Genomic DNA, 27,840 nt, shown 5'->3' on the forward strand with positions numbered 1-27,840 from the left:
AATAATATTGGCCAAAAAAAAGTCAGCGTTTGTATAATGTACATATTCTCGACGTCGTTTTGATAAACGCTCACAGCGTTGCGGCAGAGTGTGTAAGACAGGTTTAAAAAAAGGTGAGAGAGCGCTCAGTGGTCGACCCTCAGTGGCACGAGCGGGACCCCGACCAATAATATCCCGAAAAGCTCGTTCTGTGCTACACTCTACAGTAATTCTTCATTACACTATTTTGCGGCAACCTCTTCACCAAACTCTCTCTCATTTAGCTTTGCCGGCCCTTCGCACCACCTTTTCATTTTCCGAGAAGCACCCTTCGTTCCCCCGCACTCTTCCTGCAGCCCCCGAAGCTTGTAGACGCTTCTCGCTTCCGAGCCCGATCGCACAGCAACCTCATCAATGGACGGCAGGAACATGGCTCCGTCCCCGGGACGAGCCCGAGGCCGCTCTCGAGGACGTCTGTCCACCACGCCATTGCAAACTCCGAGGTCCTCGGTGCCGCCATCTCCTGCACCGACGCCGACTCCCTCGGTCATGTCCGAAGTTGGCAGTCTGACGGAGTCCCTGGGTAGCCTGAGCCTCAGCCATGCAGAATCGCCCTCCGAGGTAAGAAAATTGATATACTTGTACGCCCAAGCTGCGCTTATTGTAGACATAAGGATTTTCTGTAGCGCTTTATTTTACTGTAGCTTCGAATCTTGAGAAACGCCGTTCACTTCCATTGCGCGAGCATCAAGAACCAACGACTGGGACGCGTTGCGCACTCCCCCCATCTCACTGGTAATCCTCGAGTCTGTCAAAACGAGTGGTGCCGCATTTATTTTGTAAATGGGCTATGGATAAGTTGCCGCACCTATCTGTGTTTGTCAACATGGGACGCGGGGTTCGACGGAAGGTAGTACGACTTCGGTCGAAACGGGAACGCAAGCACGCATGCGCTGTTTCGGACGTTGTAAACGAGAAGAAACCTTGCAAATATGCGAATGTTGATTAAAAAGTCATGAACATGCAACTGAAGCTCTTGCGCCTAGAGGAACACAGTGGGAAGGCTGTTCGCGTCGCCACTACAAATGGTAGGACTAGAGAAACACCCGAGCAATAACAACGCCTGGTGCTCGATTGCCGGAGGCGTACAGCAGCACCCACTTTTAGGCGTTTTTCGATACCTTAAATGTCAGATAACATTCTCGTTCGTTCTTTCTCTTTTTTTTTTGCCATCACCATCTACAGGACGGTGGGTCTTAGCTAGTGCGCTGCTGCAGAATAAGTTCATTTGAAAGCAGCATAAATCAGATCATTCTTGAACGCATATGGGCTTTTTAGGGTGTGCACGTTGCGCCTGGCAGTGTTTCTTGCGTATTTTTTTTTCGAATATAACATATTGGCGCTTGCCACACGCCTGTGGGTTTACCAATACTGTTCGCGCCAAGCAAACGCACTTGCCGACGCGGTTATCAAGAGTGTGTTATTGCATTTTTTGCTGCATTTTTGTGATATTTCTTGATCAAAAATGTTTTTTTAGCATTTTGTTTATCGATTTCTTGTTGCATTTGATTGTTAGCGCATATGCGCGTGCATGGGGTGAGGCAGAACGTGGTTGCGTCATGCGTTATTTCAGTATCTAGTTGCCTTTACACAGCGAAAAAATTCTTATGTGAACTACTTTAAGAGAGTTATTAGTGATTATAGTAAAGCTTTGGTTCTTGTTACGTTCCGGGAGTTATAGGATCAAGCAGGAAACACATGGACGCTAATCGTCTGTGAGCTTGAAATACTTTATCATACACACTAGAAGACATTTTTTTTTGTAATTATGATTTAGAATGTCCAGTTGACCACTTTCTGGCTTATACGTCCCGACGCAAGCACGTGGGGAACAAAAAAATGAGGCACTATAACATGGGTTTGTCATGTGTAATGCACCTATATGATATTTTGAGGTGAATGACGACCTCGTGAGCGTAGAAAACAATACGAATGCTTAATATCATGGTTTAAGCTTTAATAGTAATTTCACAACAGAATGTAGCAACACTTGTCTTATGGAAACAGCACCAAATTTTTTTGGTGAATCTGAGTGGTTGATTAGTCAGTACAATATTTCGTTTCAGTTTCGCACGTTTTAGTTTTGTGGAGCTAGAACCCATTGACCTTGATCTTCTTTCAAGACACCCCTAATTTTCCGCCAATCCGGTTGTTCGTGAGCAGGACTATATACGTGGCTCTTGGGCACGGTGGTCTTCCGTCACCGGCGCTGTTGTTCCTAGAGCTAAGTGGCCACCGTACTATCTTGTCGGCTAAAGTTGGACGAGGTGCGTTCCTTGCACAAGGTGCCAGAGTTGCTCTGTCGCGTTCATTTTATCACTGCTTTGTCTCGTGATTGCCTCTGGTCTCGCAAAATCACGTGGCTTGTGAAATTCAGGTGGTCTTTGACGTAACTTTTACTCTGGTAACATGGTGCTGATGAGGTTCAGCTTATGATGCCACTTTTAAAAAGCCCGTGATGACACTACAGTCTCTTCTCGTTTTTGCTGGAAAGCTTTCTCCGACTCCGCATGGCAACAGCACTTCACTGTCACCATTGACGTGTTCATGCGCGCTTGCTTCGAATTCTGCCTGCTTTGCGCTTAATTTCAGCATTCACTCAGTGGCATACATAGCATTTTATAACATCTTGTTAGCGTTCTGATGCTGCACTTCTCTGATATACGCGATGACGTTTAACTAAGTTTTCAGGCAGAGGGTGCGAAGGTTGACAAGATGTGCGAAGATATCTAAGGGTGCGAAGGTTGCTTTCGTTCCCTGGATTATAAACTCACTGATTAAGGTAGTCTTTTTCGATTGACGCCATTCATGCAGCATTTGTGTGTTACAGTGAGTTTACGCCACTTTTAATGACTCTCGTAATGCTGTTTTAGGTTTCTACGACGTGTTTTGCATGCCACCCTCGCTTATTTTTGGTTCAACGTAAGCCCCCTTGTTGTGGCACTTCTGATGCACCTCAACAGGTGATTTTACTGAATCGAGTGGCCTCTTCTCACTTTCCATGGTGCGCTGCCGACTGGTTGGTTGTTGGTTCCTCAGAGTCCTGCATGGCGGAACCCACCACAGGAGATCAGCCATGACACGAACGGTACCGACTGTGAGGTCACCGCTACCACAGTAGTCTTCGCTCTTGGGGGCTTAGATGCCTCACCTAACCCGACAATTCACAAGTCAGTGTTAACGCAAGTGTTGTAATCACGTGATCCAGGTTGAACATGTTAGTGTGATCTTATCAAGTATCTTGTGGTCACCGATCGCTAACATTTCTGACGTCACGCGAAGACTTATCGCATGAAATTGCCCCTTGGTCAAGTGCGTGTCGATCTCGGAGACATTGCAAAGCTGGTCAGGCACCGATGAGTTTGAAATGTTTATGATCCTCAAGGCAGCGAAAAACCACGCTAGCCACCGGAAGCCTTTTGGTAGGTGACTGGAACGGTTCATTACACCTGATTAAAAAAAACAGTTCTCTCTTCCGAGTTCTCCAATTCTTGAGGGTCATAGACTTATGTTTATGCGAACGACACTGCTTTTACTTTCTTGTGGCCATGTACACACATACATTTACACTACTTTGCAGTTATACTTAAGTGAAGTTGAAACTTGGCTGGATGAATCACATTTAAGCTTAATATTTTTGTTTTTTCCCCTGTTAAGGACCCTGTGCGCGTATCTATTAATTACAAACTGCGGGATATCCGGCAAGTCGATGCATCAAAATACCTCGGATTATATATATCCAAAATCTAAATCGGCTCCACCATATTCAATATATCGCAACAAAGAGAGCATACGCTATATAGGTGTTTTACGCTGGTTGAGAAGCCGCAGATATATTATGAGAAGTGCGCCCTTAGTGATGCGTAATTTGAACGCACAGACGGTATTGAAATTCAACTGTGTCGTTTCGCTAGTGTGCCATCATACAAGCGTGAAGAATGATGTTTGTTAGCAGTACCAACCTAGAATCATAAAGCAGACCTAGTGTTTATATTTCATTCGAACCACTGAAAAACCGTAGAGAGAGCATTTTCGACAACTGTGCTGGGTGCCGCTCTTCAGATGCCATGTGAGCACCTCATGGCGCATGCATTTGATACGCAGGTTGCTCGTCTTTCGAATTCTGGCTTTCCGAGTGACGTATTTTGTCCATGTCGGAAAAATTGTATGATAATAAAGCTCATGAAGTTTCATCACCGTGATTCCAGTGCCCCGGAAGCTAACAAGATAAAGAGGCACGCAGTTATCCTGTACATACGCAGAACCACGCATGGCTTGAATAACGTTGGTGCTCGTTACAGCGTAAACGTATTGTTCTCTTTGTGTAATAAAGCGGGTAATGTCTGTGCTTTCGTAGGCAGAGCAATGTCAGCAGCCTGGAAAAGGAAACAAATGTGTCTCCAATCATGCCCAAAGATTTACGCCATGCGCTATTTAGGCGAGGTTTATGCCAAGCCGCTGTCTTGCGGCTATGAATACGTAGATAAACAGGGCATTGCATAAAGGGGCGCTTACGAGAGAATGAGCTAACGCTTTCAGATGCTGCAGTCACGTCTCATTTGGCTGCTCGTTGCAGATGTTGTGGGTCTGCGCCTAACGTCGAGAAAATGACTATTAGATATAGACATGTTGATCAGCGCACGCGCCATAGAGCCGAAGCATTTCCCATTAGATCCAAAACAAGTGCATGAGTCATGCATCTATCACTCTTCTGATGACGAATATAACTTCCTGTAAGACAACACCTGAATCATGTGTTGCAGCAGATTAGCTTATGCGTACATTTTTGAGAGAAGGAGGAGAATGAAACTATATTAAGAAAATCAGATTTTTTCTGGCGTCTATATACGGCTGACATGCTGCTCTGTATATGGATGGGTAAGTGGTATAAAGATTTCAGAAGAGAAAAATATGAAATAAAATAGTTGCGACCTACTGAACCTGATAAATGTATTGAAAATTAAGGTATCAGGTAAATCAATTTCTGGTGGATCGTCGTTTTCTATAACTGTTCTTTCTTTTCCCGAACAAATTTCTGTTGGGATTTCAGTCCCTCAACGTGGCGCTAGCAGTCGGACGTCTGTAGTGCTGTAACGCCGGTTTTCGCAAAACGAAATTGGCCCCGCATGGTGGCTGCTTCAGTGACCGTAAGCATAGGTGTCCGAATAGATGAATTTGCGTGTGTTTCGTGCATGTCGCGTTGATGAACATGTGCGATTTTTCACTAGCTCATATTCACCATCATTTTGTACTGAATGCACAATTTGCTCCGATTACTAATGAATATATCAGGTATTTGGATGGTATCGTATCTAGAATTCACATATTGTGAGTCAGTTCAAGCTACCTTCCTGATAACGTTACATACCGCACGATAGAACATGTATTTATAGCGCAGAGGGGTGGGGCATGAGGCGCATATTCTTATCATGGATCATGATAGGACAGTCAGATACTATTGACGCGAAAGCCTTATAAATTATATTGACTACCTTCAATGATGTGCTACCATGATAATTATAGAAGCCCAAATTTTAAAAAAAGTGCTTCTTCCAGCGGACAAATAACTCCACACTCTATTGTTGATGCTGTTCTTTAAGACAGAAAAGACGCCATTTTCGTGACTTGCTTTGTTTTTTTTTGGTGACACAAAAGATTTACAAGTATATATATATATGAGAGAGGCCTAATGATATAATAACACTCCTGTAACTTCTCTTGTGAACTGAAGCGTGTTGAAGGATGTTTTATTCACCGTGAGGCGGGTGATAAGCCCTGCTATGTGAAGCTATGACAAGGCACGCGTAGCCTAGAAAAGAGCATAGCGTATACGAGTATTGGCGAGAAATGAAAGTGAAGGTGAGAAGGAGCGGAAATGAGGAGGGGTGAAAATAAAGCGTCACCTGTAGAACAGAGCACGCCTATTTCGCACCCAGACGCCTAGGCTGCCAGCGTATACTCTCGCACCCAGTCAGCCATCTTGTTTTGAACTGCCAAGGCATGCATTGTGGCGCCAAGGTAACATACATGTGGCATCTTTGGGACTTTGAAATATAATAAAGCGCTTATTCACGGTGCTACCACCTCAGTGTACTACTGCACCGTGATTTGACGCGGAAAAAAATGCAGCGCAAGAAGAAGATTACTCGGCACTGACTGTGAAGTTAAGAACATTATGCGGGAATTGTGCCAGCACAGTATTTTAAGGTGGTTCTGCAGTCTGCGATTCGCGTGCTGTAGACATTACGGACAGTTTGAGAATGGTCTTCTCAACGCTTCACACAAAAGCAGCCCTAATTCCAGAGAAGTAAAAGCGCGAATAATGCCTATCACACCTGACTTGAGTTATGAAGTTACGAGTTTGATTCGTGGAGCGTCAGCTCGCATGGCCGTGCAGGGTGTTGCTTCTCTCGCCGCGTTTGCAACAGATGGCGCGGTGCGCATTTACAATACGGTAGCGCGCAGCGAGCTCGCTGTGTTCTCTTGCATAGACGTGTGTAGTATAAGTATGTATACCAGGGTGGTCAGGAAGGGTAGTCAAGTTGGAGAGAGAAAGGAGAAAAAGATGAAATGTAGAGCATGCCCTTGTGCATTTAAGTGATGCGTTTTTGTAAAAAGGGAAGTGAGTCTGGGAGGGAGGGAAAAGCCTAGTGCTTTCATCACTCGTGGAACCACTAGTGCTTAGCTTCCCCATTGTTTTTATTTGTTTTTACTCACGAAATACGTTGCCGATTACATAGCACTGTCAATGTGAAACCGAGCTTCGTGATCCGAAGTTCGTCGTTTAGGTTTGGTAACCTGCACTCATACCTGTTTATGTTCAGTGTCAAGTTTTTTTAGGTTTCATAAGTAGTTTCAGAGTTTTAAAGTAAACCGATGTATATCTACTCTAACAAGTGTTATCATAGCTGCCATCGTTTCAGGGAAAACGAATTGCTGTTCTACGCCAGTGCAAGATCAAGTTGTCAGTGCTCCCGTCAGCGTTTAGAGCCAATCATGTGGGAGTTTAGGTTTGAATTAGCCTTCGTGAAATGCGAGTGTTGCTAGCTTGCTTTTACAGTACGCCACCTCTCATATCATAGCTCGTGCAATAAGAGACAGTGAAGGCAGCAGAAGTCTAACGTTTCTTCCTACTATATGCAGCGGTACATGGCCAGGGGGGCAGTGACTCCCGACACGGCGTCTTTGGCTGCCGCTGTCCGAGTGGGCCGTGGCGCCGCGCGTGGCCGCCGCGACGACTTCGCGATCGTTCCCACGCGGCCCACCCACATGACCGACAAGTGCGGCAACACGGGTGACCCGGTGCGCCTTTTGGCCAACTACTTCCGGCTAGTGTCCCTGCCCAAGTAGTGCATCCACCAGTACCACGTCGACTTCCTGCCGCTAGTCGAGTCGAGCCGCGTGCGGCGCGCCCTCATGAACGAGCACCGCGAGCGGTTTGGCCTGTGCTTCGTCTTCGACGGCATGTCCGACCTCAAGACGCCCACGCGGCTCGAAGCTGACGTGCTGGAGCTGAAGTCACTCCGGCCGTCTGACGGTGCTCCCATCGTGATCCGCATCAAGTGGGTCCAGCAGCTGGCGCCCAACAACTCGGAGGTGCTGCGGCTGCTCAACACGCAGATGCGACGCAACCTCGAGCGCCTGGGTTTCGTACAGATCAACCGGCACTTCTTCGACAAGTGCGCCGTGTCCGCCATCCCGCAGCATGGCCTCGAGCTGTGGCGGGGCCTGGTCACCGCCATCGGGCAGCACGAAACAGACGTCATGATGGTCACCGACACCGTGCACAAGGTGAGTGGCAACGAATGCTTCACCAGCGAGCGAGGACGCTATTTTCTACTTGATAGCCTACGGGCATTTGGATAGCGCTTATAACGACGCCCCTCCTGTTGCGAAGATTCGTTTATTGCGAAAAAAGATGGCCCAATGGTTAATACCAAATTGCTTGCTGCAACAGAGTGTCTCGAGGGAAGATAACATTTACGAGCCATGTAAGATCGATGACTGTGCAGGAATGTTGTGTCATAAAAGTGAGTTACCCCGATGTTTGGAAGCATTGTATCTCATATAATGTAACAGTATAGAAAGCGCAGCAATTTGGTTTGAGAACATATTCAGAAGCGTTTCGACACTCACTTATTGAACGAGAAAACCAAAGGCGAGAAGACAAACAGGCGCCTCTTTTACTCCTCACCTTCCGTTTTCTCGTTAACTGTTGGCGCGTATAAAATGTCTTGGAAAATATTCGTTGTATCTCCACCTCTCTTTGCACTTCTGTAAGGCAAAAAAGGCTGGTACTGGAAAGCTCGGAAGGAAAAAAAAACAGGATTATGCCATGAACATTGTCCACCACATTGCTCAAGGTGCACTATGGTACTGAATATTGTTAGTGTAATTACTTCGTTGTTCCACAAAACGCAGTCGATGACGTGGAGTCATGCTTATGTGAAGGCGCCTGTTGCATGATGTGAAGCTATGTAAGCAACTATCAACAGAAATAAAATGAAAACTTCCTAGGAGTGATACCACCCGTGAAAGTACGTCACCTACAATAGTGTGCTTTGCTCACAGTAAACAGTTTCGCATCTGCATTATGTTTCGGGAAGATCACTTGTCCGTGATTTCCAGAACTACCATGAGCTAAGCAGAAACACTGTTCGCAACTAATTATTTCGCCAAATAAAGCGAAAATTGGTATCAAAGCACGTCATACACATAGCTAACCAGTGAAGCTTAATTATGCTGTCCTAGTGTTTATGGTGTGCTGCGTCGATCTCGACGGTATTTCTTTTTTCGCTGTTATTGGTACACCTGTACCGAAATCTTAGTGTTCGCTGCTCATGTTTCTTATTCCTTATTTCTAGTGGACTCATATTGAGTAAAGCGGTTCGACCAATTACTGTGGCTCAAGATGTCTAATTTTCACACATTCAGTACTTTGTGCTTTATAAAATATTAACTATGAAACAATGGGCAGATTCCAAGCAGCTTGAAAATTGACAATATGCGAAGCATCTGCATGCAAGCTGACTGTGTTGTACTTTATTGAGCGAAACGTTACGATTGTGCGTTAAAGATGTGTGCAAATGCTCATGCACACATACGTTAAGCAGCCGCATATTTTTTTTTTAAATCAGCAGTAGCAATGCAAACAGGAACATGGATATTAGCAACACCAAAAGCTGTAAGCTATGTAAAGCACTGCTCGTTGCAAGGATCTTGGCCTTGGCCACAGCTACCTAACTAAACTCAAGTGAATGGCACCTGACTACAATTGATGTTAACCCGATGTGACAGCTGTGTCGTAGGAGTACATATTTATTATTTCCGAAATTGGAAACCCAGCACTGCAACCACAGTTGGCGTTTTACGAACATTAGGGTCTATTTGAAAGGTAGTTCGAAGATGTGGCTTGTCTATGTGACAATATACTTGATTGCCACGCAGAACTCTGGGGTTCGATTTCGGCTGGGACCCTGCGATTTATTCTTTGCATTCGTCCGGACAATGGTGCCAATGTCCACCTTTTCTTAACGATCAAGCGTTGAAACTAGCCATGTGTGTTCTCACCGTTCATGGGTAGGTATAAACTGTCAAGCACATGAGAACATACTCGCATACCTGTGGCACATACCACCTCCCGGGTATGTGCCTCTCTTTTACAGCGAAAGTGGTTATGAGATCACAACACCAGGCACGAATGGCGCCGTAGTTGTCCGCCGTCGGCCACCTCCGGTGTCTGTAACCTTTATCGCACGACACAAGAAAAAAAAAACCTCAGCACATAAAAACCCCAAAGACACAGTGGGGATTCTTCGCATTACTACTCGTACAGGCTAGAGATAGGTAATACAACAAATTTAATTACTGAATAATAATAATTAAATGCTTACATGGATGATAAATGTAGCTCGATATTATTTTAGTCTGACTGATGAATTCCTCTATAGCGTAGTAAACATCCCTGTTTCTGTAGCTCAGAGTAGAGGTGCCTAGTTATAGAACAGCTGACTCGGATATTTCCAGACTTAAGTTTCGAAGAGGTGGTGCTATGCTATGAATGTTCTTCTGAATGACGTATACCGGCGACAGGATAGAAAGCAATGACTGATTTGTTTCCTCCTCCTTACAGAAGAGGCACAGAAGAGACAATGCTTGACTTGCTTTATGCAGGTAAAAGTTGAGGGAGGTAACCCGGCAGTGGAGTTTGGTTATGAGCACTTACATTATCTTGGACGTTCTTGATCAACTATTTATTACATATGGCACACACGCATTTCAGGCATAATTTCTCATCGTCACCGGCCACTGCATGAACAATTGGCACAAAGTTCCCTGCAAGTGTTTACCAAACACCACACTTGTCAGAAGATTGACGAAAATAGCATAGCGGATGCTAGCCTACTACCCAAAATTTCTATTGTTAATGCCGTAGTGGGTAGCAAGCATGTGTGCTTGCAGCAGTTACCCAATGAGTGTTCATAAGAGGCTCTGAAAGGCCGCTTTTCAAGCTTTCGCTGTGACTGTGCGGTGCCTTCCACGCAGGCTTGGTGTGATTTTTTTAAAACTGTTTGACGACGTACGCGACCAGATTGTGACATTATTCATGTCATGACCAGCGAGTCGTACTTGTGAAATCGTTTCAGCCTCCCGTACTAATTCTGGTATACCCAAGGTAAAGGGGTGATAGTGAAATCACCGAGGCGTAAGCTGATAGATAGATAGATAGATAGATAGATAGATAGATAGATAGATAGATAGATAAATAGACAGACAGACAGACAGACAGACAGACAGACAGACAGACAGACAGAGAGACAGACAGACAGACAGACAGACAGACAGACAGACAGACAGACAGACAGACAGACAGACAGATAGACAGATAGATAGATAGATAGATAGATAGATAGATAGATAGATAGATAGATAGATAGATAGATAGATAGACGAAGGAATGGACAGGTGGGTGGATGGACGGGTAGATGGACGGATGGATCGACGGATGGATCGACTGACAGATGCTCTACAGTGCCTACAGTATGCAAAGAAATGTTTCTCATAATTGTACGTTAGAAAAGTCTGATATGGTTATTAAAGACGTCGTAGTGCAGGGATTCAGAAATTTTCACCAGCTGGTGTATCTTAACGTGAAGTGACATCGCACAGTACAAGGGCCTCTACCGTTTCTCCTCTATCGATTTGCAACCGCCACTGCCAAAGTCAAACCCGCGACCTTCGGATTTGCAGCTGAGCGCCGTTCCATTGAGGCGGACGTCATTTAATAACTAATGTAGTTAATCTTTCAAAGGTGAATTGTGTATGTGGGGCGCATCGAAGTACATGCCATAGGGATTCAAGTGGCTACACCGACTGCATGAACGATGACATCCGAGCACTGAGTGGCCGCTGACACACCATCGAGCACAATCAGCAAACATAAATCAACATGGTGGCTGAGGCTTGGACAAGCCAACACGTATTCTTTTGTACCTCGGTATCGTCTCTAAGGTGTTCCTGGCTAGCCGCCGCCAGAACCCTGCAATACGTATTGTCGAAGTTGAAATTTTCCTGAATTGTGTGATTTCAAATATGGGCCTTATGTGTATTCCAGCAGATCGTCTTTAGCCAGCCAACACGAATGAAGAGTGCATAGGAAGTGTGCTACTTTTATTTTTACCTTGTACACAAAACGGAGCCTTACCTAACGTGACAGCAGTCGTCAACTGGGAATAAAGAGGTCTTTAAAGAGCTCAAAATACACTTTTATTTTATCAGAAGAGTTAACATATCCACTTCGGTGGAACAGCAGTCACCATGCTCGGCTGCTGGCCTGGAAGTCGTGGATTCAATCCCCGCCGCCGGGGTCGCATTGAGATGAAGGCGAAATGGTAGACGTTCATGTTCTGTGTGATATCAGTGCATATTGAAAAGCGACAGATGATGACCATTCACGGAGGCCTCCAGTACAGCACCCCATAATCGTGTCGGGGTTTTGGGACGTAAGAGGCCTTACAAAAGAGTTGAGCAGCAGTGAAAATAAATCCTCACTTACGTGCGACTGTCTGCTCATGTCCCGCCAGCAAGGGTCAAAAGTTACTCAAACATTGCTCCATTTTGTGGAAATGTAGCATTAGTTTATAGCCAAATAGGGCTAAACGTGTGTACTTGTATTATATTGCATCTTATGTATTCACCATCTGGCATTGGAATGGTTCATAGCGTTATGATTATTATAATATCTAGAGAATTTTGGCAACAGTTTCCGGCAGATCACTTGAGAGAAATTATTTTACTGAGTTTGTAGCACCCTACGTCACCCCTATTGAGCGGCCTTCTTTCTAAATTTGTTGCGCTCATGCTCGCAAGTTTAGTTTATGAAATTCACAGTTCAGTTATAATGGCAATTATTTCTATTGGGCAGTTGCAGCTTTACCACAACAATGCTGAAATTTCGGAGAGGAGTCAGTCATTTTTTGTTCATTTAATTACCGAGCCCTACGTATCGCACAGCACGCTCTCTATACATTCGATGAAAAGCAAACATTGTGCATGATCCAGGTTCTTCGACGCGACAGCGTGCTCGACATACTGCAGCACGTGTCGGCCTTGAAGAACTACCGGGAGGAGGCCATAAAGCGGATCGCCGGCTGCATCGTCATGACGCCGTACAACAACAAGACCTACCGTGTGGACGACATCGATTGGAACAAAAATCCTCTGAGCGTGTTCGAGTCCAAGGAGGGGAGCAAGTCCTACTTGGACTACTACCGGGTGCGTAGCACAACCAACTTTTAAGTCATTTTTCATTCAAGCGTATATAGTTGGAAGATGCGAAATAGGTGGGCATGCATTCGGGGGGGAAGAGAGAGCTGTGCGCATCCCTCACCCTCTTGGCAGCTAAACGAAGTTGTCTCCTTCCCCATATAGTTACGCCTGTTCCGCCGTTGTTGAATGGGCAACATTTTTCTTAGTTAAAATAAATAGTCCCACCCTTAGCGCATGACGCTTCACGAATCGCACTCAGCAAGAGTTTGAGAGTACTTCGAATGTGAGCGGAGTTCCAGGTATTTGTCGCATGATTCAGCCACCCCCTCTCTCCTTTCGTGCCGGTGAGCACGCTGAAAGCTAAGCAGATGAGGTAACCACAAGGACGCGAAAATATGCGCCTTCTTCTCGTCAGTGCGCGTCATGGCCTTGAACTTTTTATTCTCCTGTTTTTCTCTTTTAACATTTTAACGCGCGACTTACATGAAGGGCGATCGCACATGGGGGCTGGTGACGCGTTCAACGGCGACCACGGTAACTGCGCGGCGAATGAGCCAGCCGCCGTGTACGTCGGCATATGACGCCTAAATTTGGATGCATCTCCATGACGTCGTCTAGAAAAAAGAGGGAGCTCTTTGTAGCTGATTTCGGCAGTTAATTATTTTATTTTATTTTAATACATACTGCGGACACTAAGTGGTCCAAGCAAGAAGAGCACGTCACGCATACCACAGGCGTAATGACGTACATCATACGAAAAACACACTTTGTTTTACACGCTACAATACACTTCGTTATGTAACAACATCACGCTTCGCTCTATACACTACAATAAACTTCAATATGCAAAGCAACAACACACCCGGTTCTACAACACTACATTACACTATGTTCCATAACACAAGTAGTAACTTACGTCAAACAACGACAATACATTGCATTAATCTTGAATGGTAGGCCACACGTTGCTCTATAACGTGTGGCGCGTGTGTTCTTGGGAGCCTCTACTACGAATTGGCAACGCTTTCTCAGCATGCTCAGAAATTGTTCGGGACCCCATTTTATTGTAGGCTTTTCATAACGAGGGCGGCAAAGGACGTCATTTGTTTCATTCCAAGAAGTATTCTTACCTTTTCCTACAAAAAGCCGCCTAGTAAAGGCCGCTCGTTGGGATGAGAAAGTTATCGCTTCATTGTTAATTTTAGCATGTATGGTGCAGCTTGCGTTTTTCGAATTCGGCCAACGTGGTGAAGAGGCTGTGGTTAAGCACGGCGCCCTGTACTGCAGGAAGAACCCGAGTGGTTACGCAACATTGTAATTATGTATTTCGACAATGAGTACGACATTCTTACTCGTCAGACAACTCGACTCGAGGACGAGTAAACTTGCCGGCACGGGCTCTTAGCCAGCTGACAGTGCTTTTGCCTGGTAAGGGCATGGCTGATTCCAACAAAACAAAACCATAAACCTGAGGAAGGAAGGTAGTATTTATGCTTCCATTGAATAGTTTTTTCTGTCGCCGAGCCGCGCCGGCATACGTACGTCAGGCATTTTCACCGTTAAAGTAACTCTCACATCAGAAATGATGATGATGATGCGCCCGCACTGATGAGAACAATTGTTCTCAGTCTGCCAATCGTGATAATATTTAGAAAGTCACTTTTTTAGCGGTAAATACGAGGTAAAAATGTTTTAGCTCTACGTTGGAGGAAGGGGAACTGCCGCTGTAGCGCAAAATCATTGAAAAACAATTTAGTAGCTAGTGAGAGTGCAGGATAATCCTTAACTTCTTACAGAAATAGACAACGCATGTCACTGTACTATATATATAATATGAACTCTGATCGTAATTATCTAAAACACTGAACCGCGATGGCTCTCCTGACAACTATGACTTTAGGAACCCCGTTAGAGTAATTAATGTAAAGGAAACATTTTCATTAAGGCGGGCCCCTTAGATGCTTCATAAAAAGCTAAAAAAACTGGTGTATTATATTAGCGTCTCCCATCGGTGTCACCACCGCCTATACAGAAAAGTGATCATCACAAGATAATGTCGCAGGTAGCTGAAATCTGGGACGTCGTCGCATGACATCATCACTGGAAACCGATCACAGAGGCAATAGAAAACAGTGTTTGTATGCCTGGAATCCTTGAGGTTATGCAAAGCCGCATAAGGCGCCGATTACTTTTCGGGGGGTAGCGAGGCAAAAACTGTACTTTGACTGAGAACAAAAAGATAATGGCTCACATGTTCTCTTGAATGAGCACATCAGGTGCCTTGCGAGCTTTTGTAGTCTAATTTAAAGAGCTCTGTCTCCTTTGAAAAAGCTGCATCTTGACTGCTCAGGAAATTAATTGTTGCTGGTTTGGAATAATTTTGTCCTGCATTTTCATTATACCAAGTTACAGTCATTCCATATCTCAGTTGGTCTGTGTACATGCTTGTGTTGTACAACAGGAATTTTCGTGTGTGACACGCAGGAGCAGTACGAGAAGTGCATCCGCGACATGCAACAGCCGCTGCTGGTGTGCCGTCCCAAAGAGAAGGACATCCGTGCCGGAAGAACCGACAACATCTACCTCCTTCCCGAGCTGTGCGTGCTTACCGGACTCACTGACGAGGTATACGCGCCCGAATATGCATCGCGCCTATGATTTCGGTTTCGCATAGTTGAGGTTTCACTATTGCTAGAGTGCTCTATTCACCATCGATTCCACTTAACCATGCGCACAAAAAACGCTACAGACTTCTTTGTTATTTGGTTTTGTTTAATACTACAGTTGATGATAACAAGCACAGGAAAAGGCCTATAAAGGGCCTCTAAATCACCCCTAGTTTAATAGCGAGACACTATTTTCTTTTCCGCCGTTACTAGCCTTCCAAGAAGCGCCATCGCCACCTCGTCACTTTTTTATTAACTGAATAAGTGTAACTTCCACACTTAGCATTGAGGCACTTAAGATTTTGCGCTTTTCGGCTACACTCTGCTCTCTCTTTAATCATTACAATGTCGAAAACGCAGAAAACGAAGTGAGATCGGTTTATCCCCCAAGGTAGTCATAAATTACATGGACATAGCGTGCATGCGACTGCATGATAAAGAGTATGAAACAATACAGCAAAGACATCTCTCGTATATTATTGATTGGACAGCTTGTTTCATCCTGGCATAACTTCAAAAAACTGCTAACGTATACATATATAATGAATTGCGCCACGAGAACTGGGAACACCAGGGGAAAATAAAACAGTTTTTCGTTTATTGAGAAGCTGTATAAGGACCCTTTATTACTGGAGTTTTAATACAAGAAATTGGGTATATTGTAACCAGCAATCCTAAACTTACGACGAAGAAAAAAAATGCTGCAGTAGCAAAGGTAATGCGGACCTTGTTTCCAGTCACTTTGGTAAAGTTCCCACAGTATCAACAGTTCTTCGTATTAGTACTTAACTATAGAGTTTTATACAATAACACCTAGATGTAAATCTGGCACTAGTGTCTTTACGGGCTCCTTCAGCGGTGTTTCTACCTCAATGGTAATTATGGCAAGCACAGACTTCAGGTGTGCTTCGGTTGGATTACGTTCTTAAAATTCGCGACGCGTGTTTGCCGAGTGTAGAACAGTGATACGGAGTTATTTCTAACTCAAACTTTTTTTAATACTTTTGTACTTAAACCTTATAGCAAAACGTTTCCTTGATGATTTGGTATACATGTGAAACTTGGACAAATTCGCTCACCATGGTATGCATTGCTCTGCCTTTGCGATCCCGATTTGGCATCAAAATAAAATGAACTGTTGTTTTGCAACACTTCAAAACAAACATGCTTTTTTCCCTAAAAAGTATGAATTATTTATTCATGGAAATAACGGTACAGTATCAAGTGAGAAACATTGATATGTCGTCTGCAGCGATGCCAGGTGCGTCTGTCCAAATGGTCTGCCCAGAAGGCACCTCTCGTTTTGTTGCGAAATCAAGCCAGAGCAGCGTGACGATGTGTGTACTTAGCTTCATCGTCGTGTTTCAGTCGATTTAAGTGAGTTTTTGCAAGACACGTTTATAAGAAAATGTGAAGGTCATGCCAAAATTTGAGGACTTTTAAGCTTCACCTCTATGAAATGAACGCGATAGTGAAATCTGGCCCCTGGTGCACCCTTCAATTGCTAACTGCATACCTAATATGTTTTGTTACACACACACACACATACACACAAACACACACGCACATGCACACACATGCACACACATGCGCACACACACACGCGCGCGCGCGCAAGCGCGACGTTTCTATGGTAAGGCTGTGACTGTGCAGTGTAGCCATGTGCGCGTGAATGGTACATACAACTTTTTTATCTAAAGCAAGAGTAGCATGGCCTCTAAGATACACGCCACGCGCTCGCCATTTTAGGAGGTCATAAAAAGTCTCACAGTGCCTCACAGATGGCAGCGCATTATCTAGACTTTGCTGTTTCCTTGATCAACGCCTCTGGAAAGGCATGACATGTTTTCCGCTAGATGGACATAGCTGTCCATTTTTAGAGCTGTTTGAAAGTTCCTGTGTGTTTTTAGCAGCGATGGCTGCACTATATCGGCCTTTTTCGTAGTTTGCTGGACTCCCCAATGCGCCTACAAGTCGTCGAATGGGCTCGTTTTCGTCGTGACACCTGTCGAACAATATGCGTTAAAGAGATTCCTTCCACTGCATGGCATTGATGTAGTGTTTTTTTTTTCGAAGAAGCTGCAAGTAACATTGTGGCTTTGTGCTAGGACAGCTGGTTGTCACGCAAACGGCCCGGGTTCGATCCTGAATGGGACCGAAAATTTTATTCTATAGATTATTTGCTTCTTTCTCGAATTCTCACTCACGGACGATTTTTCGCTCACAACTAACGGTGCCGACGTTAACGGTTGAATTCCTGCGTCATGAGCGGTCTAACTCTATCACGTCAATATTCTACGCTATCATGGGACGCCATATATATGAGCAGCTGTGAGTGGAGGACGCTTCGCTTGAAATGTGAAATAATTTCGCGAAGCCTCAACGTCACAGCGAATCGCGAGACTTGGCGGCCTTCACCATTTTGAACAAGAAGGGCAGTGCTTCAGTACTTTGCACCGCACAACTGAAACTGCAGAAATAAATCCACTGACAGTTCGCTGTCCAATCCTTCCCATAATTCCTATGGGGTACAACGGTTGCCGTGCCAGCTTTTCTGCTTATTATTATTTGAAACTGTGCCTACTAAACCAAACGTTGTCTGTCATGCAGTATAGAAGTACTGAGGTGAAATATTATGTTTATACTAAAAATACAATCGGCAAAGTAGAAAAGAATCCGGTAGTCTTGCATAAGCAATATGTGTTCTCAGTAGCATGTACTAATGACTCGTCAGAAATGGCTCTGAGTGCAGAAGTCGCTTCCCTTTGTCGATGTATACGCGCGTACTATAAGTTGTTGGCTTGAGATGAACGTGATCTCTTTGATGATGCGCGATTGTTCCTCCCGTCAACTACATTATCAAACTGCCTTTTTTTGTCCTCAACATCCTTCACTTAAATGGACGTAAGAATGGACTTGGTAATGAAATATCGCGCAACCTTGTGGTGCATGAAAACAAACAGACTAAGAAAGACGATGGGCTGGTGCACGTACTTTCAATAGAAGGTTTTTTCGACAGAGCTGGAACTTATATATACGTAAAACCATGCGGGCAGGCACTGAGAGATCAGGCTCGGTAAAGAAGTTACATATAATGCCGCGATATCTGCCATAAAACAGGATGTATAAAGATGTTGACATGCTGCACACCGACACTTGAAGAGCCACACTGCTACGTTTTATGTATGAACGAAAACTCTTTCTTGTGTTACACAATGGAAGCTGGACTGATGCAAGCATCTGCCGCTTTTGCGATTTCATGGCCTTAATGACGTCGCAAGTTGTCGTATTGTTGCCAGCGCCGATGACTATGCAATTAGCAAGTGAAGGTGCACAACAACATTTTCTGTGGTGTTCACATGCCTGTTAAGACGCTCACGAAGCCATTTTCTAACGCACTTTCCTGGTTGTACTAAATATTTTGTCCACATGACCAAGGGAAAGAATACACGAGACGTTTCCGACATGAATTGAGAATGAGATTCTGTTCTGTAGCACATGAAAGATTGCCAGAATTGTAACATGTGCAGTGTAGTTGTATAACTGTAGACATAACTGTTTTCAATCACTAGTGTTTGGAAGATACAATCTACGATGATGTAAGTGTGCAATGCAATATTGCACCGCGACATCCTAGAGTCTGCATCATAATATCTCCAAAATGACAAAAAGTTACACGTGTCTCGGTACGACATGCTCAATGAAAGTCGGCCACTTTAAAATTGAAAACATTTTGAAGAAGCAACGTCATGGGGAGGAATAACCGATGTTTGAGTTACGTCTGCTAGTGCTGTGTTTTTTATACCCAATATCCTGTCTGGGTAGATAATGCAACCTATTTATGAAATGACTGCATCATATTCTCAAGTGACGCACTCGTCCACCATGCAACACTGTTGGCACCAGTTATTCATATCACGGGGCTACAAGTACGTACGCATGAAATGAAGACGCAAGACCTTAGGACACCTTAAAAGAAAAAAAAATTATTACACTTTGGGGCTATCATGTTCTTAACTTGTTCTGTGTCGTCATTGTTAACCCAGCGAAGCCTCTTCACTCACCTCTCTTTTTCTTATCAATCGCAGATGCGCGCAAACGTGTCGGTGATGCGTGATTTGGCTCAGCACACGCGTGTCGAGCCGACGAAGCGCGTGCAGAACCTCCTCGAGTTTATCGGGCGCATCAACGGCCATGCTGAGATCCGCCAGGAGATGAACCGCTGGGGCCTCGTGTTCGACGACGCCCTGGTCTCCATTGAGGGCCGCGTCCTGCCCACGGAGCGCATCCGCCAGGGTGACCGCAGTCACCGCTCCGATCCGCGGACGGCGGACTTCTCGCGTGAGACATGCGACCAGCCTCTGCACATCACTGTCAACATCCAGTCGTGGCTGGTGATCTGTCCTAAGCGCGACGAGTCCAATACCACAGAGTTCGTGCGCACCTTGCTGAGTGTGTGCCCTCCCATGGGGCTGGGCCTGGGCCAGCCGCAGATTGTGCAACTGGAGGACGACCGGGCAGGCAACTACGTGCGCGCACTGCACGACGTCGGCGCCTCTGGGAACCTGCAGCTGGCGATGCTAGTGCTGGCCAACAACCGCAAGGACCGCTACGACATGATCAAGAAGCAGGCCTGCGTCGACCTCGGGCTGCACACCCAGGTTAGCTGCCGCGCGTTTTTCTAAAAATGTCCGAGTACAGTTGCTTGCTATAACCTAGCGGATGAGAGACGCAAGAAGGAACGATCAACACCGAAAGCGCCAACTTTCGATCAGTGAACGTAGTGTGTGTTCATCATCCCTTCCTGGGTTCGTATTCCTTATGAGCAATGTTGCCGAATAGTTGTGGTGCAAGTTTAAGAACCTCAGGTGGTCTGACTTTCCGGAGCCCCTCACTACAGCGTCGCTCACATGGTGGTTTTGGGACGTTAAACTGCACATATCAATCAGTCAGTATTGGATGTTGAAGAATGATTACCCCTATATTCTCAAACAAGCCTCAATTCAAGGTATGAGCATATAGCCGGCAAAGTTCATCACATTACCTCCGCTGTAATCAAGTAATGATGCCGACTACGGCCTATTCGCAGTGACCGTTTCTGCCCAATGCTTCATCTGCTTTCTACTTACTACAATCATACAGGAGGGTAGAGACGAGTGATCTCTAGAATGCTTCGTTTATACTCCAGCAAGAACATCTTCGCTAATACGAACCTTTCGCCCTGGAAAATTGTGCGTGCTTCTTTAAAATAAATTCTGTCGTAGAGCGAAGCGAAGGGATCAAAATTTTGCCCGAGTTTATCAGTATTTCTATAATTTATGTAGTTTCGGAACTATATACTGCCCAACTTCAACACTTTTCGAAGTAGCCATGAATAGGATTCACAAAAAGAGCTTATTGTCTGACGAATTCACCGCTGCAAAATCTGTCGTGTACGAGTCCGATACGTCCTACACGAGCCGAGTTATGCAAATTTGACGCGCTCTGGAATTTCATTCTCCCTTCTCTTGTCCCGAAGAAGGGATGGCACGGGGGCACATTAGATGTCACGCGCGCATCGTGATCTTGACCCTACAGTTTTATCTTTCTTGTTTTTTCTTTCATTCCAATAGCAAGTATATGGACACTTTCGGCTGCAATTTGCCCGCGTCGTCGGTGGCGATGTTGGTGGCCACCGTCATTCCACGTATATATATATATATATATATATATATATATATATATATATATATATATATATATATATATATATATATGTATGTCAAGCGAGTGTCTTCTGTGGATCCAATGATAAATAGAAATTGGCTTGAGCGGACAAACGTTCGCTCAAGGCGAAGGCCGGACCCCAGCCGAAACATAAGAATCATAAAAGTTTTCCTACGTTTGTCCGCTCAAGCCAATTTCTATATATATATATATATATACCAAAAACAAAAGTGATGCTGGGTCCGGGTAAGATTATCCGTATAGGGAAGAAGACGCACGTACGAAGTTATTTTATTGACGTTGCGGCCACGGGTCCGGCCTTCATCATTCTGATGAAGGCCGGACCCGCGGCCGAAACGGAAATAAAATCACTTCGTACGTGCGTCTTCTTCCCTATATATATATATATATATATATATATATATATATATATATATATATATATATATATATATATATATATATATATATATATATATATATTTAAATATATATATATATATATATATATATATATATATATAAGGTAAAGAAGTGCACACTCAAGACTCAAGAGTTTGTTTTTTCTGTATTTTGACACAATATCAATGAGATCTAACAGACAATAGACAATGTGCCAAGGATTGTATAGGGCAAGTTATAATACCAAATTGTTATGCAAATGTGATGAAAGAAAAGTGTGTGAAAAGATAACTTGCCGTGAGCAGGAACCGAACCTGTGACCTTCGAATAACGCAATCGATGCTCTACCAGTGAGCTACCACTGCAGCTATCTCCCCAGCCACTTTCTTGGGTTTATGTGTGAATTTAAACTTGGGAGTGTCAGTCAGCGCTACCTGTAGATATGGCGGCGAGTGTGGCTCACTCTTTATGAGTCTGTTTGGCGTCACGTAGCACGTGAACTTATTGCGAGCTGGCAGTTGATCAGTAGTCCCTCGTGTACTACCTAACGGCACTAAGTCTGCCAGTACGAGACACTCGTCAATGAATAAGTAAGTGTCAGAATAAGGGAGGTGCAAACGGTACTCCATACAAAGTTTTCAGAAACATGGAAGGTGAGGCTCTTGATGCACTTCTGCAGGCTATTCTTAATGTGTGGAAAACTTTGGACCTCCCATCTGATTGTAAACACTCATGTTCGTCCCAATTCTAAAACGCGGAAAGTCTCCAAATAGCCTGCAATCCTTACGGCCAATTTCATTGACTGCTACTGTCTGCAAGCTTGCTGAAAAGATGCTGGCCACACGTGTTTTCTGGAGACTTGAACGACAAAAGAAGTACCATCCGGATCAAATCGAGTTCCATTCTCACTTGGGGACTGAAGACGGCCTTTCTATTTTGTCGAATGACGTTTTACAAGTTTCTCCACACAGCCACGCAGGACGCACTGTAATAGCAACGGACGTAACGAAAGCTTACGACAACATAAACCATGACGTCATTTTAACCAACCTCTTCGAGCTTAGATTTCCACTGCGAGTAGTAAAATTTATTTAATCTTTTCTTCACAACCGCACATTTGCGATAAGAGTAGATGTAAAGCATGAAGGTTGCTTCATGGCCAACAGAAGTGTCTCGCAAGGATTTCTTTTCGCTCCTCTCCTGTTGAACATTGCTCTAATACCTAAAGAATGGCAACTATACTTAATTCCAGACGTGAGATTTCTAATATACGCTGATGATGTGACTTCATTGTATCTGCATAAAGACGTCTCAAGATAAGCACAACAGCTTCAGAAAGCCCTTGATGTTCTTCAGAGCTACACTCTGAACGCAGGGTTAGACGCGTCAACCCAAAAATCATGCTAAGTTCAGGTAGCTAACAAAGCACGACGCCGAAAATCAAGCAGTCCCCGTTTACATTTACACTAGGTGCAGTGACCATTCCTGAGGTTTCGGAGGTCCGCATACTAGGTCTTCATATTCACCAGTCCGGCAATGGAGTGCACTGTATTCGAAAAGTCAGACAGAGGTTCACAAAAACACTTCATCTGATTCGCCGCATTGCATCGAAAGCAGCTGGATCTCGTACACATGTAGCTCGACAGCTCGTCCGTACAGTTCTGCAGCCAAGAGTTTTATACCTGCTACAATTTCACTGGTTAACTTTGGCTCAGTTTGCACAGTTGGAGACTATTAACCCTGATGCTATGTGCACAACAACAGCGTTACCTCGCATCACTCCCATACCAACTTTACAGGAGCACACCCAGCTTAACACAATTGCAGAGCTGGTTTCACAAAAAGAAAAAAGCTCGTCTAATCAAAAGGCAACTTGTACCGGTTGTTGCTGCGTTGCATGCTCACTTTGAACGTGGCTCTCACATTGACAACCAGCCCGAGTCTATGCCTCCCTGGGAATTCGCCACCATCACATCTAAAAAAACAACAAAGTTACGGTGCTCCGATACATAATCTACTATTGACGAATGCTCCATCATTGAGGCCCCATGCGCTAATAACTGCAAACTATACACAGATGCTGCTATCCTACAAGACAGCGGAAGGACATCATTCCTGAGTACTACGCATACTTTGTCAGAGGCCATCAGCGTTATCTGGCTAAGGAAGCCACTCCTCTTGTGATGGAACTTCAAGCCATCCACGACGCAATCCAGGATGCCACCTCTAAGCTACCCAAAATTGAGCAGATTGACGTGTACACTAATTCCCTTGGAGCCATCAAGGAGCTCAAGAAAATACACAAGGCGATAAAGATCTGCGAGGCAATTCATAAGCTGAACCATAATATGGCTACTTGTGTAAAAGTACATTGGTTTCAAGGCCATGCTGCGAACCCACACAACATTGCTGCTGACCAGCAGGCGCACTGCCCTCCAGACATAGACCTTCCAGCCATTCCCCTTCCACCTCAGCCCCTAAACTTACTCCGTATCCGTAAAAACGTTCTCCGGCAGGATACACGCGCTCTCATTCCACCGTGTGTCTGCTCCCTCCCCTCTCACCTTACTAGGGCGGAGGAAGTTGTGCTTAAAAGGCTTCGGGTAGGGGTGGCCCTTACACCGGCCGTTATATTGTCATGGAACTGGTCACATTTACGAGTTAGTGATACGTGTCCGTATTGTCCCACTCCTGCGATGCAGGCAGACACATACCACCTTTTATGGACATGTAAATGGTTGCAGCCAAAACGCTCCCGTCACCTCGCTCAAGCCGGCCTTCGCTACAGCGACACAGCTAGTTACAACCGCTGGATACATGACAACAGATTCCACAAGACACTACTTCACTTTACATCGGCCTGACAGCACACATTTAAAAAAATAGTATGCCTTGAAGGCAAGTCTTTGTCGCAATAGAAAAAGCGAGCCTGTGACCTTCGAAGGTCGCAGGTTCAATTTCGGATCACGGCAAGTTATCTTTTAACCCACTTTTCGTTCTTCACATTCACATTAAAATTTGGTCTAATAGCTTCCCCTGTACATTCCTTAGCACAATTGTCTGTTAATTTCATATATATATATATATATATATATATATATATATATATATATATATATATATATATATATATATATATATATTCATCTCCCACGCGTACTCTGCCCCACGGAGGGGGTAGGGGTGGACGCTCGCGCATGTGCGCACTTATCTTGCGGTAGGGAGAATCATATGTCTTGGGCTTTCACCGGAACCTGTATTAGTTACGGGGCATCAAAGGTCACCGTACTCGCTGCAAAGTCTTCGTTGACAGAAAGGGCATGTTTTCCAGACACAGCAAAGTAACAACTGAGACATTCGCGTTCATCTGCACACGTGAGTACGTTCCTTGTGCCATTTGTGCGTGAGCAACGCGGGGAACGTTTTGATCTGCTTTCGATTCGTCGCGTCACACTCTGATTTGTTGGTATCGGAATAATTGCTTCGCCTTTACGACAAAACTGAATTTTTAATCGGATGCGCGGCGTTTCTGTGCGAACGCGTTGCGGCGCGTGGTTCAGTCGCCGTCTTCCGCGGCAGCCCCAATAGTGACCGAGCGTGCGTGCTCAAATCAGCCAGTAGCTTATACTAGGCCTGGGACGCTGCGATTTCGGGCCTGAAGCGTCATTTCTAGAGAGAAAAGAACGCGATATTTAGCTGACTTTCAGAAATTGTCGTCATTTTGCCGCCTGATGCTGCGCTATGTTATTCGGCAGTGTTTTCTGGCCATACCCAAAAAGTCTTGCAGGTTCTCTTTAACTGGCCTTATCACGAGCTAACTTGCTGTAGCTTGCTGTTCCGGCAGACTTCAAGTCTTCACGTAGTACGCGACGAGTGAACGCTCACCACCGTAGCTCATTTGGTAGATGATCGTTCGCATTACCCGTAAGTTGCAGATCCGGTCCCAGTCCGCAAGTTGTCTCTTCAGGCTCTTAACTTTCTTCGCATATATGTCGCTTTTACTACTTTATGCTCAATATAGTTAAGTTAACGTCGCTTATGCCTTCCGGGGCTTCGTCAACTGCTAGTATTCAATTAACGCTTTCCTTTTGTGCATTTTGTCGTCTTAGTGACGTTTTCTGGCACGGGATTCTGCGGCCTTCAACATTCTGCGGCTTGAATGTTGTTTCAACAAGAATGAAGTAAACATAAGTTTACTCATGTATAAGCCAAGTACAAAACGTTTTGTAATGTGTTAAACGATGATCTAAAAAAGGCAAAGTTGTCATTTTACAGAAAAAAATGTTTTCAAACATAGGTAACAATCCTAAGCAGATATGAAAAATAATTAAAAGCTAATTGGTAGCCAAGCTAACACAACACCCCTCGGAATGCTGATTACAGGTATTACTTTAACGGCGCTGCGTTAGCCAACAAACTTAATGAACATTTTCTAGAAGCGGGTAAATATGTAGCCCCAGCTCCCTTACCGAATAGTACCTCCCTTATGTCATGCATTCACACATGAAAATATGGCTGGATATTTTTCACGCCAACAAAAGAAGCAGAAGTTACAACCATTATTGATTCAGTGAAAAATACTTACGCTCCTGGTGATGATGACATCTCACCATTTCAAGTTCAGATTTTCATTGGTTGTTTAATAGAACCTTTGACTTATATATTTCATCAGATGTTGGGCTGACGTGCTCCCAGATAGATTAAAGATAGCCCATGTTACTGTTGTGTTTAAGGGGAAGGGAAAAGAAAACTAAATTCGGCAACCGCCAGCCGATTTCTGTTCTGCCAGTTTTTTTTAGTGTTAATAAGAAATAATATACACGCGTTTTTTTAGCTACTTTTCCGCAAATTATTTGATAAGCAGTCATCATTATTGTTTTCAACCTGGGAAATCCATGCAGACCGCTTTGCTTAATATAAAAATGTCTTAATTCGAAACATTGAAATGAAGCAATTTACTATCAAGCTATTTTTGACTTCAACAAAGCGTTACATTCGCTTCAACATATTATACTGTTAAAAATTAGGAAATTACGGATTTCGTGGCATTGCTAAGAGTCTTATGGAAAGCTATTCGACTGGACGACAACAATACACAAAGCTACATAATGAAACTTGCTCTAACTACGGAACAATAAAATATGGTGTACCTCAGGATCAATAGTAGGACCTCTTCTATTCACTATATATATAAATGATGTTGTAAACATTCCTTTATCTTCGAACATTATCCCATATGCAGACGACACTAACATCTCTTGTTTTTCTGGCTTCAGCCTAGAAGAACTTGAGCAGAGAATGAATAGCTGGCTTGAAAAATAGAGGGATGACTTAGAGTAAATAAACTGAGATTAAACGTAGAAGAAAAAGAATTTCATTTTATACCGTGCTAAAAACAAAGCAATTAACCACAACCCAAAACTCTATTTGGCAATTCAGAAATACCATGCAATAGTAGTTGTAAGCTTCTGGGCGTACATGTCCACAATGACTTGAGCTGGTCTGATCACGTCATTCATATAAAAATGAAAATTACTCGATTCATAGGTGTTCCAAGCCGTATTAATCATCAGCTTCCACATTCGGTTGCAAAGCAACTATAATTTTCCCTTGCTCATTCGCACCTCACTGCAACTTAGTTTAGGGCACATGTAACAAGACTGATGCACAAAAAAATTATCGCAATGCAACAGAAAGCATTGAAACTAATAGCAAGATGGCCAGATAGCCATAACAATTTATTTTGTTTTTCATGCATTATGCTTCACTGAATGCTATAAACTTAAACTGATAGTTTTCATTTAAAACCACATAAAACAGGACTTTGCTTCATTCAGCAATATGTACCTAACTCGGGACATCGAATATAACTTGTGAAGAACGTCGCTTGTTTCAACTAGGTGTAGGACAAATTATGGCACGCAATCACTTGACCATCAAATAGTCGACTTATGTAACAGTATTCTTTCTGTTAGCAAATTATCACAGATGAGCAGATCTGTATATCGTTTTAAAAAGAAAGTAAGATTGCTCTTTGATCCAGAATAAAACGCTTCTTTGCTCGATGTTTATGTACGCGCATTTGTATTTTACCAGTTCAAATATCTACATTTGTTCTCTAATTGTACTCCACTGCGTTTCAAGTGTATAGTTACATAAAATGTCTGCTCAAGGTGAATTTTGATTCTGCGTTTTTTAAAGGGATGTTTTTGAATTGTGCTGCACTGGGTATTTTTGCTTACCTTACCGCTGTCCTTGT

General features: G+C 44.1%; 1 pseudogene; it reads left to right on the top strand.

The window, feature by feature from the left end:
- The first annotated feature begins 343 nt into the window (after positions 1 to 343).
- LOC119173620 (piwi-like protein 1) overlaps positions 344 to 27,840 on the top strand; it is a 33,891-nt pseudogene continuing 6,394 nt past the window's right edge.

Source organism: Rhipicephalus microplus, chromosome 5 (genome assembly GCF_043290135.1).
Source record: "Rhipicephalus microplus isolate Deutch F79 chromosome 5, USDA_Rmic, whole genome shotgun sequence".
Classification (NCBI taxonomy): Eukaryota; Metazoa; Arthropoda; class Arachnida; order Ixodida; family Ixodidae; genus Rhipicephalus; species Rhipicephalus microplus.